Genomic DNA, 23,101 nt, shown 5'->3' with positions numbered 1-23,101 from the left:
AAATATATTAATGAATATCATTTTGTATACTATGACTTTGACCAGTTTTATCATTGGTAAAAACTGTTATGTCAGTTATTTATGTGTTAATTATGACCTAATAGAGATCAAGTAATGGAAGTGGCGCTGCCAGCAGTTGACATCGGCAGCGACACCTTGCACATCTCGTTGACACCTTCGCGACCTTCGCCGGGCAACGAGGCTGCACCGCCACGTCCGCAAACAAACCCAATTCATATTGTCATCTCACGTTATACACAACATCTACGAAAACAATCCGTCAAATAATTTCCATGCGACTTTCGACCTTATGGCTTCACAGTTAGTGACCAGGTGATGTTGGCATATCGGCAGATCTAGCCTTGTATCAATTAACAAGGTATAAACAAACGATTCATTGTTTTCAAGTTGCACGCAGATGTAAAAGTGGATATCGGTCGGTGGGCTACCTCCCTCGCTCAGTCGCTCCGCGTCGCTCCACCGGCGCAGATCGCGTCGCGTCCGTACTCCGCCACGGCCGATTCTATAATAACACGTCGTGTGTGATTCGGATTCGAAATTCAAATATTGAGTGATTTCATTTTTTTTTTAATTTCGTCTGTGCACTGTGCCAGGATTTTTATTCTGTCCGACCAAAAAGGTATTTATTTCTATGTTTCATTTATATTCTATGTTATTATTATTTATTGTCTTTTAGATAATGTGTAGGCCTAAGTAAAAGGAAAGGGAAACTCTTTTATTAGCAAAGGTAATGTTCCAATAAATTTGTCAGTTATGCTTTCTGATCGCGTTACTTAAGGCTGTGAACTGCATTGTTCCATCGACAATTTAATTTTTTTTTAGTTCGCATTAGTTGGAATTGTATTGTTTCCGTATTTTTTTTAAATCGATACAGTCAGCTGAGTGTTAATTAGTAATGTTCGATACTTCCCGTACTATTAGCAACACCTTTATTTAATTATTTAAAACGAGATATTTTTGCGTGTAAAATTATTGTCAAAATATAGTAAAAATAAACTTTAAATTTACCTTAACTTAATAATTAGGGTAAAGTAAATTATACTTATGTAGTTATTTTACCTTTTTACGATACTTTATTAAAGTTATGAAGTAACTAGACAAAGGTCTTTAATAAAGTTGCTTGAACACTTTTAAAGCTTATTTGAACAGACGCTGGCTATTTATAATTTTTATTAAATTTATAAAATGTAAACATGAAACATGTATAGCAGTCGGATCTTATTTATTTGCATTTAAGGGAAAAAATCTATTGGTTCTAGAGCTTTCTTTTTTGTTTTGTTTTTACAGATTTTGATAAAGTAACTAATATTATAAATGTGAATGTTTAGATGGATGGATGGGTTGATGTTTTTTACAAGGTATCTCCAAGACGGCTGCAAGGATCTCGATGAAATTTTGTATAGATGTAGAACACAGTCTGGAAGAACACATAGGATACTAATTAAGTTTGTCTTAATTCCCCGCGAACGGAGTTGCGGGCGACAGCTACTTTATTATATTATTTATTTTCAATACGTAAAATAAGTAGGTAACAAAATTTCAACAAGCAAGATCGGTAAAACAAGCTTTTATTTTTATGTTTTGCATTTAATTGTTCCTTCGATATCTTGAAAAATAACAGCGTCATAGTTCCTACATAACTTGAGCAAATTTTTTTTCATAAACCTAACAATTCGTCGTATATGAACCTGGGTATTAAACTAAACTAGGACAGTGGTAGAGCGAATGGGAACTACCGAAGACAACAAAAAAAAAACTAGTGTAGACTATAAGGGAAAGAATATTAAATTAAACTGCTTAATAGGAGAGCTTTTTTGGAATTGTAACAACACTTAGCATACTTACATTTGGTTAAATGAATATTTAACAGACCCGCGACTCCGTTCGCCCGGATTTAAAAAAATAATTTAATTAGTAGCCTATGTGTTCTTCAAAACTATACTATACATATATGCCAAATTACATTGGAATCCATTAAGCCGTTTTAAAGATACCTTAAAACAAATTTCAATCCATCTAAACCAGAGATTCTCCATGGGGTCGATATCGGACTTAAAGCATTGCTAATTCTCACTCTGTCTTCTTCTATTGACCTAAGTCAGAATTAATAATAATAATTGATCTTAAAAGTAGGTAATTTGGCCATGGGGGTCTGAGGTAACAGTTCATTTTTTCAAAAGGGGTCGCTTGTCCAAAATAGTTTCGGTGTCCCTGATTTAAACATTCGCATTTATAATATTAGTAAGATATTAGCGACTATTAAACGTATGCGACAGTTAGTAGTATTATATTAAAATAAAGTTTCAATAAATATAAGAGTTCAATGAGGTGTTGAACATTTGGCGTTGCGTCATTTATTTTAAGATGGGTCAGAGATAAACATCGGTTCAACAATGATGTTGACTGCGAGCGCCAGCGCCGCGCGCCCGGAACACCGCTGTTTACCGAACCCGTCAAGTCGGACAATACGACAGTACTTGGTTTGTTTGTATGTAAACATTAAACATATTATTTCGGGTCATCGCAGCACATTCTGACTTATAATGCATAAGCACATTTTTAACACGTTAATTGCAACCAACTCGCTATATACTTACATAATTACTTAATGTCCTATGTCCCCGAAGTAAAACAGAGGATGTCCACAGTACATCGACAGATCTCTATCTTGGGCTCTGCGTTTAGTCTCGGGCCATGTCAGCCCAATTCTCTTCATGTCGGCTGCCACTGAGCGCCGCTAAGTTTGTGTAGGACGGTCACGTCTTCTTGTTCTTGGCGGGAACTTGACCTTGCTATATGCTGTTACTTTATGTATAATAATAATTTATTTGTCTATACATAGCGGTAAAAAAGGAGAATTAAAAAAGTAATTTATAATATGCTCGCATGCGTCAGCTACTTTCCCATCCAAGTCCCGTCAAGATTGGTCCAGCCGTTCCGGAGATTACCCGAAACAAACGCATGTGCGTGCTGGAGGCCCAATTTGAATTCTTTCCCCCTTTGCACTCTTTTCTTATAAGAAAGTGATGGTGGTTTATTTGGCATAGGTGGAAACGTATAGTATGGGTAAAATTTCTCTTTTGTGCGTCCCCTCCTGTGTCGATTAAAGGTAGGCAACGCATCTGCAAATGTATATGGCGTATATGGGCAGGTTCAATTATAAGCGTTCCTTCTTTTGGACAAATCAAAGACAGATTGTAGATATTTTCCAACAGAAACCAAATCTTAAGCATCAAATGAAATAATTAAGACCAACTTTGATTTGGATTAATGCAGCTTATTATGAATTAAATGGTTTTTTTTCATTAAAACTACAAAAACTTTGACATATCGTAGTTGTTGGTATGATAATATTTTTTTTATTCTGTATCTTTATAAAGGATGATCAGTGTCAAGTATGTAAATATTGTACCGCAAGAGACAAAGTAAAAAAATAATCCCGCGACTTTGGCGAGGCGCGGCTGTGAGAACGAATGCAAAGTATTTCAAGAATCACATTTTTTTTTTGTATAATTTTACATGTTTTAAAATTAATTGCAAATATAGAGAATATAACGGAATATTGTTGATGTGACTTCAGTTGTAAGATGATCTTTATATACATCAAATAAATTGATAATCGGGGATTATTAGAGGATAATTCGTATTTAATGGTTCATACATTTAGTAAAAACGAAGTAAAACATAGAACCATAATAGCAGATTTAAGGTATTCAAAAACAAAGTGGTGCGGAAAGTAAGGTAAACAATACACGAACAATCCCGAAGTTTGAGAACAATGATTTTTTACAAGTCAAAAACAAGTAAGATTAGAGCCGAAAATGAAAAACTTTCAAAGTATGCGAATGAAATAAAAAATGAGGCAGCTAGATTCTTCCCGCAAAAAGCATTGGTTTTTTGATTGCCGCCAGGGCCTTCGCTAGTCGACCACAAAAACCCACTCTCGTGGCTTTTTTCATCGGCACCGAGCTGTTTGTTGTGCGGAACATTCAAATATGACATTGAAACAGTTCGTTTTGAGTTAAGGTGAGGACTGACTATAGTGCAACAAACATTCTAACTCAAAAGTCAAGTTGGAATGTGTATTTTTTATTTTGCATTGCTACTTCTAGTCCTCAAACCTTACTTATTAAACACTAAATCAATTATTAGTGTTAAATTCTCAAGAATTAAATAATCTTAGCAGAAAGAAGTAGGTATTTTTTCAACTAACAGTATTTACTAAGCGTTGTTCCAAAGGGACACAAGTTCGTTGCATTTTCAGATGATTGTATTATTTAAGTAATTCGTAGTCACATTGGTGCATTATGCATTTCTTTTGAATAATTCATAGCTCCTTGTGGTGCGGAGATGCTATGTTAATTTCGGAGATTATTTCACTCAAATTATACAACGAAATGAAAATCTTTGTTATCCAATGAAGATGACGAGACTTCATTTTAAATGAGGTTATTTTTTATTAACTAACAACAAAATAATCACGCCTGTAACCCAGATAGGTAGTCAGAGAGCAAGGAACTACAGTACATTAATTAATGAGGAAAATAAACATATTTTATACACGTTTATAGTGTTTATTAAAAACTTTTTTCTCAGTCAGCGGAAATTAAAGAAAAATAAGTTTAAAAAACTCAATGGAAATGTGAATGTATTAATTCAATGTTCTGTATTGATTTCTCTATCTGGACAATGTAACACAATTGTATTGGTTACTCTTGTGAAGTTTTTAATATATTTTAATACTATACAAGATTTTAACAAATAAAATGACATGAAATCACTCTAGTGTGTTAGCGGCTTATTAAAATTGACTTATTACGTAACCCTTTATAGCTTCTTTACATCATCAAAGCAGTAATTATTCGAAGGAATTAATATTTAAAATAATGAACATTATCGTTGTTGGCGCACCGTGAAGGTTAACTGTCGGTTAACGTGTACTTTACTTTTTGTTATAGAGTTGGTAAAATTTTTGTTGATTTTAAATAAAACGAATTCAAGACAAGTTTTAAGGAAGATATATGAATCGATTGACATACGTTAAATCTGTCGAGCCACATATATACATAAGCCTATGTACTTATTATGAAACATGGATCTGGCCCAATGAGTGAGGCGCTGCTATCGCGCTTAGAAAATATGCATCACCTACATAGAAACTGGCATTTAAGAAAAAAAAATGATATGACATCTACAGTACGAAAACGATCTTGTGACACTTTACAACGTTGATAGGAGGGCGCTAGTGGACTGTCATAATTTAGTTTGACCTAAGCCTTTCCTTTTTGACAATCATCATCATCATCAGCTCACTATACGTCTCCATTAAGGGGCTCGGAGGTGATAGGCCATAGTCAACCACGCTGGCCAAGTGCGGGTTAAGTTGATTTCACACATTTCTTTGAATTTCTTCTCAGATATGTGCAGGCAGCATCACGATGTTTTCCTTCACTGTAAGAACGTCGGATAAATGTACATTATGTAAATAAAGAATCTAAAAACACATTGTAACATGTCAGTATTCGAACCCAAGATCTGCATATTACAAGTCAAGTACTTAATCCCAGAGCCACTGCAATCTGGAAAATATTATTATTACCTTTTGGGAATAAGAAATTCCAAAAACCACACATTAAGTCAGTGACCTAATGATTATCTAAGCTTCATTATTTTAAAGTCATTTAAAAATAATTAGGAAGTAACTGAACTTTAGTTACGTACTCTGTAATGTTATCAACAAAACTTATTAAAAAAACAGTTAGCGATTTATCTTAGGAATATTTAAGATAAAATTTAACTTACCCATTGTTTGGTTAACGCGGAAATTTCCTTGTTTGTGATTTATGAACACGAATTATTCTACATCATCATTGTTAAAATAAAGTTTCCATAGCTGTTTTCGTTTTTGTATTCAATACAAAGCAAGGAGGTTATAAAAAACCTTTTTATTTATTTTAATTGCAGCCAGTAACAACGCTTTTAAAGTACGAAGAACTGTCTTACGTAACGGAGAGACGCTTTGTAACTGTCATCTGCTATCACGTAATTTCAAAGTTAACAATGAATGCATTTTTAATTCGAGTAATATCATAATTTTGTAAAGTTACCTTTTATTTAGGTATAATTTGATTTTAAATATCTTAAACCAATGCATTATTGCTGTATGAAAAAAATGTTAGTTGCAACAAGACTTTAAATTGAAGGCAAAATTATAGGTACATATATTTTTTTTTAAATTGTATTGAGTGCGGAAAACATATTTTATAGAGTAAATTTACTTAGAAAATAATTTACGGTTTACGAGAATCAATTATTAAATTTTGGTGACGGTTATTACTGTTACGTTAGTAAAAATATTTCGTAGTCTCTGTCTTTTCGTAGTTATGGCAATATAGTCCAGTCATTTTAGTAAGTTCACCTCGGAATTCGAGATACCCAGCTGTAAGTCTGTAAATACTTGTATATTGACACCCTAAAAGTTGTCTCAAAACCTACATATGGTAGGATGTAAGCAACTATTAAATTTCAAGGTCAAAAGTCACAAAAATCGGTTTTTTGCGCTATTTTTGGAAATATCTCATTTCCTATGGGTTTTTTGCTATTTGTATTTCTTATCAATGTTGTAGAATACAAAATTCTCTACAAATTTTGTTTAAAAATTTTTTTTATACGGTGAACCGTTTTCGAGATAGAGGACGGAGAGCGCGCGGTCACAGCATCACTTCAGCCTCCGGTCGAAAACGCGCCATATAGTTGATGAACTATCAATAAATCAATTATTATAAATATATTTGTCAATTTTTATTAACTTTTATATTATATTTTATCATTTTTCCTAACTTATCCACATTTTATTCAGTATTAATTTTCTTAACAACACTTACCTGCCCATGTAATTGCAGAATTGTTAATGAAAATATAGGAATTATATTTGAATTTTAACCTAATTAATATTAATAACTTCTTACATGATGAAAAAAAAACAAATAAATTATGAATTAATCATTTCATTAAAAAATATCATTGAATACATTAATTTTTATTGAAAGTAAAAAAAAATGGAATAATGGGTACAAAAACTACAATTTATAATTTTAATCATCTTCTTCCTCTTCATCGTCGTCTTCTGGCTGCTGGTAAATTTCAAACTGGTCTTCATTATCGTCTTCAACGGCATTTGTCTCAAGTTCTTCCATGATTTCTGGGTCAAAGGTTCCATCTTCGTTAATGTCGCTCTGAATGTTGAGACAAGCTTGCCCATTACATTGGCCACAAGTTAAAGAGCATTGCAAGCCCGCTTTCCTGCATCCGCATCGCGAACCACAGCCACTCTTGCAGTTGCAGAAAATTGTATTTAGCAAATCTTCTGGAGCAGGTGGTAAAATTGTCATGATAGGCTCCAGAAAATCGTGTCGCATTGCCCAACCACATACCTGGGGTTCCAAATCATGTCCTAACCAAGTTTGAACTTGATAATATACACGGTTGAAATGTTGATGAGCAGCTGCACTTGTTGGTGGAATATTTGAAAGCTGCACAGGTTTATTAAGTTTTGTAGACTTGACGTAATGCATGTAACGAAGATGATCGAGACTTTTCACAGATTTCGGAGCATTATAGACTGCCAATAAGGTTTGAGTTCCACTCTCTAATAATTTCTGGGCCGAACAATTTTCTTCCTCAAATGCTGCAGCTAGTTCATCCAAATTTGTTAGTAATTAATTAATTTGACAAATATATTTATAATAATTGATTTATTAATAGTTCATCAACTATATGGCGCGTTTTCGACCGGAGGCTGAAGTGATGCTGTGACCGCGCGCTCTCCGCCCTCTATGTCGAAAACGGTTCACCGTATAAAAAAAATTTTTAAACAAAATTTGTAGAGAATTTTGTATTCTACAATATTGAAAAGAAATACAAATAGCAAAAAACCCATAGGAAATGAGATATTTCCAAAAAAAGCGCGAAAAACCGATTTTTATAACCTTTGACCTTGAAATTTAATAGTTGCTTACACCCTACCATATGTAGGTTTTGAGACAACTTTCAGGGTGTCAATATACAAGTATTTACAGACTTACAGCTGGGTATCTCGAATTCCGAGATTCTTACCTAATTTTAGCTTAAATGACTGGACTAATATGTGTTGAGTACAGATGATCCGGCAATGTGAATCCACTTTTAACCAGTCTAGTCTGGCCTTGGACCAGTTCTGACTCAGTTGTTTTTTATTTTTGCAATCAATAACAAATAAATATTAATATTCTTTTATCTTTTATGATTCAGAATATTTGAATACAAAGTTATGGAAATTTTCTCTACAGTTAAATATGAAAAAGTGTCATGGAAAATATCATATTAAGAAAACACGAATGTCTCTAAAAAGTATTGTTTTTTACACTAAAAAAAACATAATACTACTTATTAAGAATTTATAATACAACTTACCGTGGGTTTCAGAGACAAAAACTTATCATTATGCCCATCATTAGTTTTGTAACAGATAACAAAATGTTTTAAACAGAGATTTTTATCTCAAAAACCCATCGTAATTGTCACAACAAAGCGTGTAAGTTATTCAAGTTATTTATGTAGCTGGCTACAATTGTCGAAATCTATTTGGATCAAAATGGGGGAAACTTCAACGTAAGGTTTTACATTAAAATAAGTATCGTTTCGCGAGTTATGTATAATTCACGATTTTGCTTCGTCAGCGTAACAGTTTACATAAGAAAATTTACAAAGCCCGATGAAAATACAGAATTTCTATGGCTGAAGGTAAACTGTACGCTTTGTTCTCAAATTTACTTTATACTACACTAGATGTCGCCCGCGAATCTGTCCGCGCGGAATTAAAGAAATGTAACAAGTAGCCTATGTGTTCTTCCAGACTATGTTCTCCATCTGTGACAAATTTCATCAAGATCTGTTGAGCCGTTACAGAGATACCTTCAAACAAACATCCATCCATCCATCTAAACATTCGCATTTATAATATTACTATAGTAAGATTGATATTATTTTACCTATTTATGTCTAGAACATGGTTCCCAACCAGTGGTTCGCGAATGATTTTAAATTTAATGTTGAAGAGAGTGAGAAGAGCGCGAGAGGTGGTACGCTGGGTCGCCGGCTTGGTGTAGACAATACAATAACGATCTGCAATCTAAGATATGTTGGTAAAGCAGGAATTTGCGAGCAGCCGTTCGAAAAAGTAACTAAAAAACTATGTTTGATGACTTTCACTTTTTACATATTAGTCACTACTAACTCCTTGTTAAAAAATATCTCAAATATTTTTATATTCAGAGTAATAAGTAAGTTTAAATAATACAAGGTTTTATAACATCACAATTTGTTAGAAAATACAAAATGTGTCGTATTTCTCGTGGCGCCACTCGCAGCGCCCTCTTCAAAATTTTCCCGCGCTTTTCGCGTTTGCCGCGCGATAATTATGTTTGTATAATGGCGGCAAATATTATGATGGTTATAGGAAAGGATTTTGAATTATCGCCTGGATTGAATTCTATTTGCTTCCAGACTTGAAGGAATTATATAGAATGCATTTGAAATTTTAATATTTTCGTCCATTTATATATTTGAATGTTTACTTATGCATACAATATCATTATTTTAATTCCCCATTCTAGCATCGGACGCTTGAATATAAAGCAATGTTAATATACTTCGCGTTCGAAGAGATTTGCATCTTCTTTTATATGTACAGGAAGGAATTGATACGAGTTTCTTAGTACAATCCATCTAATTATTGCCTGGATACATTTTCAAGATGATGATTTTATAGGTTAATGATAAAATTACGTCTTTAATCGTTACGAAATTAAATTACAGGTTATACCAGTATTAAGGTAAATTCGGATTAATTATGTAATTTTTTTTTTACTTATACTCACTCCCTTTTTTTGCCCTCCCCCCCCCCCTCCTGCCATCGTGGAAGTACCAACATACATACTGATTTTATATATTGCGTGTTAAATAAATTGTTGAAGTTACAATAAATTGCATGCAATCTATAAATAGGTACATCCTGTGAACCTAATATTTTTTTTTATATAATAATTCAAGGCAATAATTTAGCACAATTTACAGCCTTTATACTAAATGCAGGTGATTTAATTCAAGGTTGCGTTAAGCAATTAAGATGAGTTGAAATGCCTGAAATTGCAAGCAAGGTGCTTAGTGCTATAGACGAATTAAAACTAGTGTTATTGTTCAACTCTTTAGCCATGTTTAATGATGTTTTATTTAACTTAGAATAGTTAGTTACTTGCTCATTTTATAAAAGTAATTTGGAAAAGAATTTGGTAGACTTGTGTTTTGCTACGACTAGCCAACTGAAGACAGTGGTAAAGTTGAAGTTATTTCGCGTTTCGTCTGACGGGAGTGCGTTCCGAAGGCCTAATTTGAGTCCACCTTTCACACTTTTTTTTTTATAAGGAAGCGAACGTTCACTTCGTTATTTTGGCGAATATGAATGACCGCTTGCTCGCCACCTTTTGCTATAAAAAAGCTAAGCACTTGATTAAATGTTTCTTAAACTTTTTTTTAATTTACATGCTGGCACAATAGGTTTTCGTGTTCCAAATGGATCTATTATTCATAATTTCAAGCGGCATCCCTTTGTTAATTATGTCACCTTTCCACCTCTCACCATATTTAAAAGGAGCGGTTTCTATCTTACGTAATTTTAATTTAATTTCTATACCGGTGACTGACATTGAAGATATCGCCCTTTGTAAATCTCAGAGTCTGATGAATTGTCTTTTGTTTTATTTTTATTCCATTAAACCTATCATTATTATAAAGTCATTCAAATTGCTGGCTTCATTCCATTGTTGCCTTTTAATAATTATTTCATTAAAAAGCTATGTATTTGGAGAAGGAGTTAGATAGAAATGTGAATGGAAAACGGACTCGTCGTCGAAGTGCCATCAAATCTATAACTTCAAGCTGTTAAATTGGTGCTAGGAAGATAGTCGTCTGTTCCCGACAGTCAAAACCATGGAAACCTGCTCTAAAACAGTGGTCTAATGAAAAACAGCACTTAAAACGATGACCTTGTTCAAGGTCAGATATTACAGGCATCGTTAGTGATGACACCAACCATTTTCCATTATCATTAATACTACACTAATCTGTAGGCGGGGGAAAAATCTATTCACGGTTTACACGACATTGTGTAGCCAATGTCAAAGCAATTTTAAATGACATTATTATTTTGTACCAGTTGATTTATAACTCGACATTATTTACAACGTTTTAGTAGTAACTTCTAAAGGTGAATATACACTAGAGCATTTTCTCAAGCATTTCTATGTAATGTAACGTTCTTACGAATGGTACATTATAGGTAAGAGCATAGTTTCCAAAGCACGTCTGGTTCGTGAAAGTGTGATACATTAGAACATATCATAGAGCGGCTTGTTGTTTTGTTACAAGTAAGTACTCTAGTCTATACCCACCTTAAGAATACAACTACAAAGTCAAGTTGAATTAAAGTGATTTATAGCTAGCTACATATCTATATATCGACGCTGGAAAGCATAAACGCTGTAACCCTTGAAATCGCGAATATGTTTTTCACACGTTAATAATTTCAACCATTATCAAAAGATAATGATTTTATTATAGGTTAGCACAAACTACACAAAATTGCTAAATATCGCATGCTTGTAGGCGTATCAACTATCGAGTTATGTTTTTTTGTAGTTTTTTTTGTAGTTCGTACTTTCGGGGTTACAGCGTTTACGCTTTCCAGCGTCGATATCTATCTATATATATAAAAGAAAGTCGTGTTAGTTACACTATTTATAACTCAAGAACGGCTGAATTGATTTGACTGAAAATTGGTGAGCAAGTAGGTTAGAATCAGGAAACGGACATAGGATAATTTTTACCCCGTTTTCTATTTTTTATTCCGCGCGGACAGAGTCGCGGGTAAAAGCTATTATATATATAAAAAACAAACGTTGATATGTTTGTAATGGCTAAGTAAACTATTTGGGTAATTACTAACTGATTACAAAAAGAAAACTTTCTATGGTAAATCAGAATTCAACCTTCCTAAAATAGACACTTTCAGTAGACAAATTGGTTACCGGTTCGTTGATCAATATTACGTTAATGGATATACTCAACCGGATTTAATTAAATCAATTAATTATGCGTCCAAATATTATTTTCCGATCATAATTATGTATGATAAAGTAAAGCTATTGATGTCGACATATTAGCTGCAGATCGATATACTAATTGTGTTCAATTAATTCACATAAATTGTTTAATTGTTTTTATCTAATTCTCATAAATATTGATTTAGTATTGGCAACATTTAAATTAGTAGAATTTTTTCCTATGCTGGCAACAATTTGTCACTCTTGGACATAAGTATTTGCAACCATAACGCACGCCACCTTTTATAATGCGTGCATTAATTAACTGTTCAATAAATAGTTAAATCAAACCACACTTGTTTATTTTAACAAATTGCAATGTTTTTTTTATTTTCTTTTAAACGGTTTTATTCTTTTTTAATTATTTTAAATAAAATTTTTGTTAAAATTGTATTAAGAGTGGCAAATGTTGGAATAATGTTTGTCAAACACTAACAACGTATGTTGGTGGTAGTCACATATTATCGGGCAGCTTTTTTCACATCTTACTAATATTATAAATGCGAATGTGATGTATGTTTGAAGGTATCTCCGGAACGTATCAACGGATCTTGATGAAATTTGGCACAGATGTCGAACATAGTCTGGAAGAACACATAGGCCTATTACGTTTTTTTGGAAGGAAGTTCCTTACCGCGCGTTGTGAAAGGGGGCTAGACGGAAAAAAATTCTCACGAAAAGTTGTCACGACACTTTTTGCTATAGTAAGTATGTTAACGACGAATGAGCGCTACTTCACCATGGCAACGACGTGACAATATATAAAGAAAATTCATAGAAATAAAATATACTTCTTGTGAAGACTTAAGTTTTTTATTCATAGAATAAACATTGGTTCCTTCACTAATTATTCGAAAGGAACTTCGTTCCATCCGGGTGTCCCTTGACACGACTCAAGTTTTTTTTTTCAATTCCACGTGGACGGAGTCGCGAGCGACAGCTAGCATATAATATATTTAGTGTCTATAACACTAATAGGTCATTATGTTCAAGATCAAAGCACGTAAATCGTATTTGGCGAGTCAACCGATTGTACTAGTAAATTAATATCAAAATACAATCGGATAATCCAGTCTAATTGGATATGTAATGTATATAATAGATTTCACTGGCTGTTATCGTGTTTGCATTGTAGTCGGGTAATGTCTGGTATTTGTATAGGCGAGATTCCTGATTCTGGAATTCTCGAGTTTCGAACGCTAGTTGCTTGTTGGCGCAGGTGCAGTTAAACACAGTTTTGTAAATATTACGTCATGTGATGTCGGACGAAAAGACAAAACTTTAATTGCTTCATTTTGGTGCAGTAAGATGATAAATTTTCGACGTGACTTAACTTTAGTACCAAATATTAGTCGTTAGCATCGGAAAAAATGTCACTCACAGAAGTACACAGTACACACACACGCACACATTTAACGTACACAGTTGTGTCGTTGTGTCGTACACAGTTAACGACTCTCGAACTGTTGATGTCAAATGTTTCCACATCATGTATCTGAAATAAACATCTTTCTAACCGTAGAACTCCACTGACACTTCTATGCATATTATAAAAATTAAAAAATAACACATATTTCGTACACTTGACACTCCTGATAATGAAAAACATATAGTTTTTAAATTTTGTATGTCAGTCTGCAAGGCCACGTTTGCAATCTCTGAAACGGCTGATCCGATTTTGACTGGAAGGTAGCTGATGCACGCGGGAATATTGTAGATTTTTTTTTCTGCACTGACAAAATCGCGGACAACCACTAGTTTATTGATAATAAATGTTGTCATTGATTTAATCTTTGTAATTAAGACAAGTGGCATCGCATTCGAATTCTTAAAGACCTTTAATAAGGGTAAAGTTGATAAATAGAAATACACGCTTTATTGTATTTATCAGATAATTAACTATGATATTTTCACAATGTTATCAAATAAAAGGTATCAAAAATGTCATTTATGCCATTGTATATTCATCAATTAGACCAAGCAAATGTAAAATGTATCTTATTACAATTTATTGTCAGGTGGAATTATACTTTCGAGTCTTTAGGTTTTTTCGTTGTCTAATTTTATATTTACGTCAAAATGGCGCGGACGGACATCTTAGATGAGAAATAATACCCTGTCACTTGTCAACCTCCGTCATTCTTTTCTCGATCCGTTTTCAGATTACGGTAAAGTTCTTAACGAAAAAACAACTTTTTTTATTAATCTTAGAGTTGTTATGTGACAAACTTTCCTTGAGATTTCACAGATACATTTGTATGAATATACAGTGAAACTTGGTTAAGTGGGACCTGGATAAGTGAGAAACCTCCATAACTGGAACTCATGCTGAGGTCCCAACACTTTGGCACTGAATTACCTCTGTTAGTGGGACGAGGTAAACCTCTATATCTGGGATTTGTTCTTTCGATTTATCATCATAGTTACCTCTATAACTGAGACAGCGAGTAAATTTTATATGCATAAACCTCTGTAACTGAGATAACATTGTTTGTTTACTCATTCTTATTCTACCCACAAATTCCACACGTAATTCCAAGTACGTAAGTACAAATTTTGAGCTTCAATTACCTTCAGTTTTAGTTTCGCTTTACTATCATACAGATGTTTATTTGAAAAATGTCAAAACGAAATAACTGAAATAAACTGAAATAACCTGTATTCTCACCTCTATTAATGGAACCCTCTGTAAATGAGACAGATATTTATTTATACCTGTATATCTGAGACACTGGGTAAGTGGAATACCTCTATAAGTGAAACAACATTGCAGGTCCCTTGATGTCTCACTTAACCAGGTTTCACTGTATAATGCCGCATCTGCCGTTTTACGTGAAAAAAATTAATATAACTAAAGTAATTTATGGGTATTTAAGAGGTACAAATTTACTAGATTATATTAAGCCATATATAAGTCATTATACAGCCATTATATTAAGTCAGATCTAGTATCTGACTTAATATAATGGCTGTATATTATCATCAGCTTACTATATGTCTCCACTGAGGAGCTCGGAGCCTACCCTAAATGACTAGGCCATTGTCAACCACAGCCGAGTGCGGGTTGACTTCAAACATAGCATTGAATTTCTTCTCAGATATGTGCAGGTTGCATCACGATGTTTTTCCTTCACCGTAAGAACGTCGGATAAATGTACATATGTAAGTCAAAAATCAAACACATTGGTACATGGCGGGATTCGAAGCTTGGACCTGCAGATTGCAAATCAAGTGCTTAACCCCTGAGCCACCGATGCTCTTACTAGATTGCTGAGTAAAAAATATACTTGCAACTTTATTGAAATTAATAACAGAAGATCTGGGCGTTGAGCCGACGAATCAAAGTTAATACTGACTGATCTTCAAAATCTTTCGTTAGTACTTCGTCTTTCATTCGTATATTTCCTACTCTGCAAGCTTCATTATCCGACACTAAATTACACCCTTGGGGCGAGGGTAGGACAAATTTGTGTCTATGCCACCGAACGATTGTGAATGCGACCGTTTGTTATTTGCCTAGACAAATTGTAGGGTCAGAATGCGTATCAAAACGAACTGATGTATAATTTTACGTGTGTTATATAAACACTTTGTAAAAGTTAGTTCATTGGATGTACTACTGAATAAATTGTCGAAATATAACACGTCATTTTGTGAACAAATTCGTTCGCTATACAATTTGCCGAGTCTACATTTTCCTAGGTAAATTACAAATTATCGACATTCCTAGTTTGCCAGTGACATGTACTTTACTACTGTGGACCGATCATCCCTCAGGCTTTATCTCCACAGCCAGGCGTTTGAGGCTCGAATAAATTTATGAATGATCGATTGTAAGCACTTTTTAAGGTTTTTACGTAAATCAAAGACAAAGAATAAAGCGAATAGATAATTCGTAAGTTTGAAAATATTTAACATTTTACACGAATGAGATAAATAGACCGAAACAAAAACATATTTATATGTTAAAATGCAATTTATAAACATCAACTATCTTGAATTATTTTACATTCAGACGAAATTCATTAATACGCGATTAACATTATATTTACATTAATTTTTAGACAAAAAACAACATTTTAATCTTACTGATATTATAAATGCAAATGCTTAGATGGATGGATAGATGTTTGTGTAAAAGTATCTGCAAAACGGCTCAAAGGATCTCGGTAAAATTTGGCAGAGATGTAGATCGTCTGCAAGGACACATATGCTACTTATTATGTTTTTTGAAGCCCGCGCGAACGGAGTCGCGGGCGACAGTTAATAAGTCAAAGTAAGTTCTGATTAATTTATTTTTTTACTTATTAAAATTCTTATGAAAACGTCGACGCTAATAAAATGCTAATACAAAATTGCTTTTATAATGAAGTTGAAGATCTTTCAATTATACCACTATCAGTAGCTCTTGATTGAAACTTCATGGCTTAAAAACAGTGTATCGAAATGAAATAAATTACCATCTTTAAAGAACGCAGTTTAATTAATTTGATTTACCTTTTTTCTTTTTTTTATTAATATTTTAAACCACAGCTCTCTGAAACTTTCAACGGTAAACCGTAGTTTTAGTCTGTGTAAATTAAAGGGCGTATGTACCCAAAGGAATAATTAATATAGTACGTCGTCACCGCATCATTACAAAGGGTTTAAGGGATCAGCCACACAATGCCATACATTCAGCTCGACTTCAAACCATACTCCTATGTTAGTTTCACACGAGGGTAGAACAATCAAGCAGAGCAGTAGACAGCGCAGTACAACTATTTAACACACAGGTACTGCCGCGAAATTGTTAGGAGGCACCCTTAGTGACTAATTAACGTTCTTCAATGCGGCATTGTAAAAATAGTATTGTCTCGGCGTGTGCGCTCAAATTACATTGACTACTGCTCTGTCTCCCTATTGTGTCCTCATGTGAAACTAGTTAGCTTTGCGCACAGAAATCATCTGTCATAACTTATGAATATGGCCACTATCCACAAACAAACGATCTCTATATCTTATTCATTGTCTATTATAAATATTGCAGACAATAGACAATATGCGCATACCGTATGTGGTCTTTGAATGTTTTAAATCGAGTTCCATACCGGTATAAGAACTGGTTAATAGGTTCAGGAGAGATGTGTATACATATAAATATATGCGGAACAGTTGGGTGGTCCATTTCTGAATCGTTTTTGTTATCGATTGGCTGATATAAAATTTTAAAAAAAAATTGCACATTAAAATTAAAAAAGACAATTTAATATAATATAATACACAAGGGTAAAAATTTAAAAAGAAGCTTTAAACAATTATGTTTAGTTACAATAACAATAAAAGATTTTTTTTCTAGTTTTACATACAATTTTACTAATTTTATAAATGCGAATGTTTAGATGGATGGATGTTTGTTTGAAGGTATCTCCAGAACGGCTCAACGGATCTTGATGAAATTTGGCAGAGATGAAGAACATAGTCTGGAAAAACACATAGGCTACTTATTATGTTTTTTTTAATTCCGCGCAGACGGAGTCGTGGGCGACAATTAGATAACAATATATCGTACAATTTACCATAGAATTGTCAAATAAACAGTCTTGTGTGATATAAATCGACCCGGAAGTCGATAACCTAATGATAATAAATGTATTTTAACGATAAATTCATCCCTACACTTTATAGAGATGTGACTAAACATTATTTTCACATTATTTTGTAAAATGAACTCTGCTAACTGTAATAAATTAAATATAGAGGTCCGTTATTATGATTTATGACCGGGGTTCACTTTATAACCGCACAAACATGTTTAGTTTCATACTACGCCTATTTTTTCTGAAATATTTTAAGGATTAAATATTTAATATTAATTAAAAAAAAGCTCAAAAATTATTTAATACATTCATTACCATAATATTTATTTTCTCATTACTCATTTAATTTGTACCTTCCTTAAATTTATTTTAATTTAAATTAACTTAACTTATTTACTTTTATTTTATATTAATTTAAATTTAAAAATAATTTTTGATCCTACAGTCAAACTATTTGAAATATGGATATAGTTGTTAACACAACAAGGTTAACACTTTATCTTATATATATATATATAAAATAAAGTCGTGTTAGTTACACCATTTATAACTCAAGAACGGCTGAATTGATTTGACTGAAAATTGGTGGGCAGGTAGCTTAGAACCAGGAAAAGGACATAGGATAGTTTTTACCCCGTTTTCTATTTTTTATTCCGCGCGGACGGAGTCGCGAGTAAAAGCTAGTATTAATTTAAAAAAAGCTCAATAATTATTTATTACATTCATTACCATAATATTTATTTTCTCATTACTCATTTAATTATATTTTCCTTAAATTTATTTTAATTTAAATTAACTTAACTTATTTACCCGTATTTTATATTACTTTAAATTTAAAAATAGTTTTTGATCCTACAGTCAAATTATTTTAAATAGCTTTGTGGGACATAGTTGTATTTCCAAGGTTAACACTTTCTTATAAATAAATATATAAATAGTTACTTGTTAAGATTTTAGAAATGTATATTGATATTTTCGTTTTTTTTTATTTCAGGTGAGCAATTCTTTATGGAACTTTGGAATAAGATGGTAAATATTAAAAAAAATATGTAACATTAGTTTCATTAATAAGCAACTTTTTATTTTATGTTCCAAATTCAAATTAATTTATTACGTTTTATTTAAATGAGATAATCAATATTTATAGCAAATTGCGTAATGGAGTTACAATTGTCTAGTCCTATTGATATGGGTGTAAACCTGAAATAAAGGATTTTTATTTTATTTATTTCTATTGATTCGTCTAATTTCGATGTATTTTTACAACATTCAGTAAGAAATCTGGATGTAAATTATACTTAAGGAAAAACATAGATCGCTAAATAAATACGCAGAGCCATTTACTAGAGAAAAAGTTTTTTTTTCCTACATTATGATAAAATAATGTCGGATTAAACGATAATTGAATATAAACAAGGCGTAGCGACAGTAAATCCGTAGAGCCGGCAAACATTAGCAGTATACATTGCTAGATAAGTATGTCACAGTAAAATTGTAAACAACGTCAACGTAAAACTTTATTCACGATTTTTATAAATAAACGGTAACGGGCCTACCACGAATATGTACGACAATCGCCTTCGTATCGTCATCATCAGTTATGTCAAAACTAATATGAAATTTTTGGTGTACATTACGTCCGATACGATGGCGATTTTCACAAATATTCGTGCTAGGCCCACTATTTCACGTCGATTGTTTATTGATTATTAAAAAAAAATCTTTTAATTTTAATAAGGAAAGACAAATGATTTCGTTATGGACATTAGGTATAACAATTTTAAGGTGACATGCATTTAAAACAGAGAGGTTTTCGAGGTGGTACGAGTGTCGCGAACTCATAAATAATAAGCTTAGACTCATTGAAAATTATTGTAATTTGTTTTCCGGTTCGTTTTTCTTTGTAATTTTGCAGTATTTATATTGTTACAAGATAATCCTCTAATGCAGAATGAAATATTTCCAAGATTAAGATGAACGAATGAAGAAAATAAAATTGCCTTTATCAAGTTATTCTAGTTGTTTTTTTATTAAGATTTTGCTGTGTTTTTTCCTTATTCGATAAGTTAATAATGCAAAAATATGTAGAATAAAATTTTTAAATAAATCTGTTTTGTTTTTGAATCAACACTAAAAATAAATACCAAAACGATATAATTAAAAAAAATCCATCAATAGAAAGCGTTTCCAAATTACAACTTAAAGTTTATCACCTTTTTAACTAGTAAGCAAATTTTGCCAGAGTAAAGTCAAGATTTTTCAATTCTAAAAATAAATTGGTATAAAGTTCTCTATATTTGTATATTGGTCTGTGTGTTCAATGTTTTAGAGGAGAATATAAAGGTATGTGGAGGGCTGGAGAGAGGTGTTGGGGGGGGGAAGAGCTTACAAAGCTTAGCCCGGCTGCTAATAGTCTGCGGTCCCAGGTGTCCCGCGGGATGGACTCGCTTTTTCCAATTAATACCTGGAACGCTCGCTTTACCTGTACACTTTGAACTACGCTCACAAAGAATTTCAACTTTATTGAACTCTACATTTATGAATTGAATTTTTCACTCATGGAATGGTCGAAAATAGTTTTATACACTTCTTAATCATCAATTAAAATATTCTCAGTAGAGTCACTTAAAATCCGGATTCTTTTAAATAGAGAACGTGTGTGTTCGTTTTCACAACTTTTTGATCGTATTGCTTTAAACTGCAAATGTAATATACATTTTTAAAACACCAAAAACGTATCTAAAAGGCTTTCCGTTTCGACTAAGTAATTAGTAGATATGGTAAAAAAACTAGCCGAAACTTACCACATACAACTTTGACTCGCCGCCTAACTTTATGTTGTTAAGTTACGACTGAACAACTTTATATAACTCGGTGTGGATTAATTAAAGCGTTGCTTAGTAAACTGATATGTACACTTTAGTTGCTCACTTACCTATTGCTAAGTGGAGAATTTTTATTTCCTTCTATGTACCGATGAAAGGAATGGAGTGATGACTTAGTAGTTAGTGTACCTATACATGGTAGCAAGTCTTCAATACAATTCTCATTTGAAGCTAATATTAAGTGCGTTAATACTTATTTCGAATATTATCGTTGTTACTATTATAAGTAATAGCAAAAATTTACAAGTTACTTTGTTTAAAGCAAGCATCATATAGCTGCCTAAATATAGAAAAAAACATAGTATCAAGTCATTTCGAAAAGAGAAAATTTATTTTCAATATCATTTCTCGGGCGTTATTGAGTCGGGAGTCGAAAGAGCGGCTGAGCTGAGATCAGGAACGATGTCTTGATACGAGGACTGAGATTTGCAAATATATAGGTTTAATGCGCACATCTGTTACCCCGGTATCTATATGACTCAACTGTACTCAAATATTACGTACCTTCTCAGCATAAGGTACACAAAGCTTATACGAACGTCGACCTTATATTAAAATAAACATTTTACGTAAATCATAGGTGATCGTAGAATATTTGGACAAACGAAATTTGTGACAGCAACAATTAATTATGTCATTACGAAGTACGTTGTATTTTACGTAAATAGTCTAAGACCCTTCGTACACAAGGCAATTTTAATATCCGAAACCCGACGAGTTAAGTCGAAGCGACTTACGCAATACAATGTCGTGGAAGTTCGTACACAGCGCGCGTCGCCGACATTTCTATCAGTCATCGCGACACACAGTCGCTCGCAACCTGTTTGTCGAAATCGTCGTGAGAAAAGTCGCTGCAATTTTCAAGATGGCGGAGCAAATCTATACAGTTGACATGTAATCTGTACTGATCGGATAGACGACTCTCGTCGACGATTCAACGTTGCGTGTACGGAACCCGCGCAAAGATTACGTTGCTACGCATGGCCTAAATATCTCATACTTTAAGGGCGTCGTTAACTTATTGAAAAAAAATGCTGAAAATTACACTACACAGTACAGACTTAGCTTATTCAATGTTATGGAATATGATAATATATTAAGCCGAGATGGTCGTGGTGGATGACCTTAAGGCCCCGTATCACAATGCGGCAACAACACTAGACCCAAGGTGATCAGGTCGTTCTAGCCAACAGACAGCCAGCTGCGATCGAACAATCCAATACTTAATATGTTTACTCTTTGCTCATGCATACTTATCTCTGTATTTTAGCCTAATAATTCGATCTGTTTAATCATTAAAATGCTTTTAATAAAGAGTGAATTCTGCGACATACACTATTAACTTCTGATACTTAGTTCTTTCGTATAATCATTGAACATAATGCTCTGTGCGGACTTTTCTATTTACGAATTATTTTGCAACTCCTCTATTGGTATGTTAGAATTAATTATTATTTTTGTACCGAAAATATCAATATCAATATAAACACAAGTGTATTGTAAACAGAGTAAAAAAAATTTCCCGCCATTTTTGTTATATGCTTGTACCAGTAGCTAAACGTCATTGAAAGATGTATCACAGATTAAAACAGTAGTCATCTTGTCACACAGGATAAGTCCATTGCGGGCGGGAACTGTTCCTTTATGACCCACGGCGACTTACAAATCTTTTTATTGTCATTTAACATCTAGCGTGTGCTGTCTCGTTCCCTTGTAGGATAGAAAGGGACAGACGGTACGTATCGTGCTTGGATAATAATTTTATACGTGAGAGCGATCGCTCTACAAAGCCTCTCTGATTGATGCTAAGGAACTTTAGCCTTGGCACAAGTTGACGAGCGATCATATAAATGTCAATAAACTAGTAACTTTCGAAACAGAAAAATCTATCGGTCTCATTTTTATAGCGGTTATTAAAATAATAAAGTACCAAACTAATGTATTTCTAAAGGACTTAGGTTAATACGTTATAGTGAATTCAATAAAAATTACAGCAAAATTAAACAGAAATTTTCGGAGCGTATAAACGTTGGGTCGTAATATACCTACCGGTTCAAATTGCGACGAAGTTATGCTCAAATTAATTTCTATGAAATTGTTTGGACCTGATTTTATTATTTGTTACTTTAAAACTAGCAGTAACATACTCGTATATAAGTGCGAAATGCTTTCATAATAGGAAGTCGGAAAGAACTAGATCTATATGGAACTAACAGATTTTATATGCTTGGACAGGAATAATTTTTACATGTCATCTAACTTAATACATTTATCAGTACAACTAAAACATATTTTGTTGTTACAATTATTTTTTATTGTGTGAATTTTACTTCAAAACATAATATATTACTCTGTAACGACGCTGGGACATTAAAAGACCGAAGTTTGTTTAAAGGCAATATTGAAGTGATTCCAAACG

General features: G+C 33.0%; 1 protein-coding gene across 2 annotated transcripts in view; it reads left to right on the top strand.

Moving 5' to 3' along the window:
- The first annotated feature begins 304 nt into the window (after positions 1-304).
- LOC106713237 (Ig-like and fibronectin type-III domain-containing protein 2) overlaps positions 305-23,101 on the top strand; it is a 75,154-nt gene continuing 52,357 nt past the window's right edge. For both annotated transcript variants that reach the window (XM_045681329.1, XM_045681328.1), the window contains exon 1: positions 305-640. The gene's annotated coding sequence lies outside the window, so the exon portion shown is untranslated. The remainder of the gene's footprint in view (positions 641-23,101) is intronic.

This window comes from Papilio machaon, chromosome 15, assembly GCF_912999745.1.
Source record: "Papilio machaon chromosome 15, ilPapMach1.1, whole genome shotgun sequence".
NCBI classification, from domain to species: Eukaryota; Metazoa; Arthropoda; class Insecta; order Lepidoptera; family Papilionidae; genus Papilio; species Papilio machaon.
Note: the sequence above shows the minus strand (reverse complement) of the source record. Positions and strands in the feature narration are given on the sequence as shown.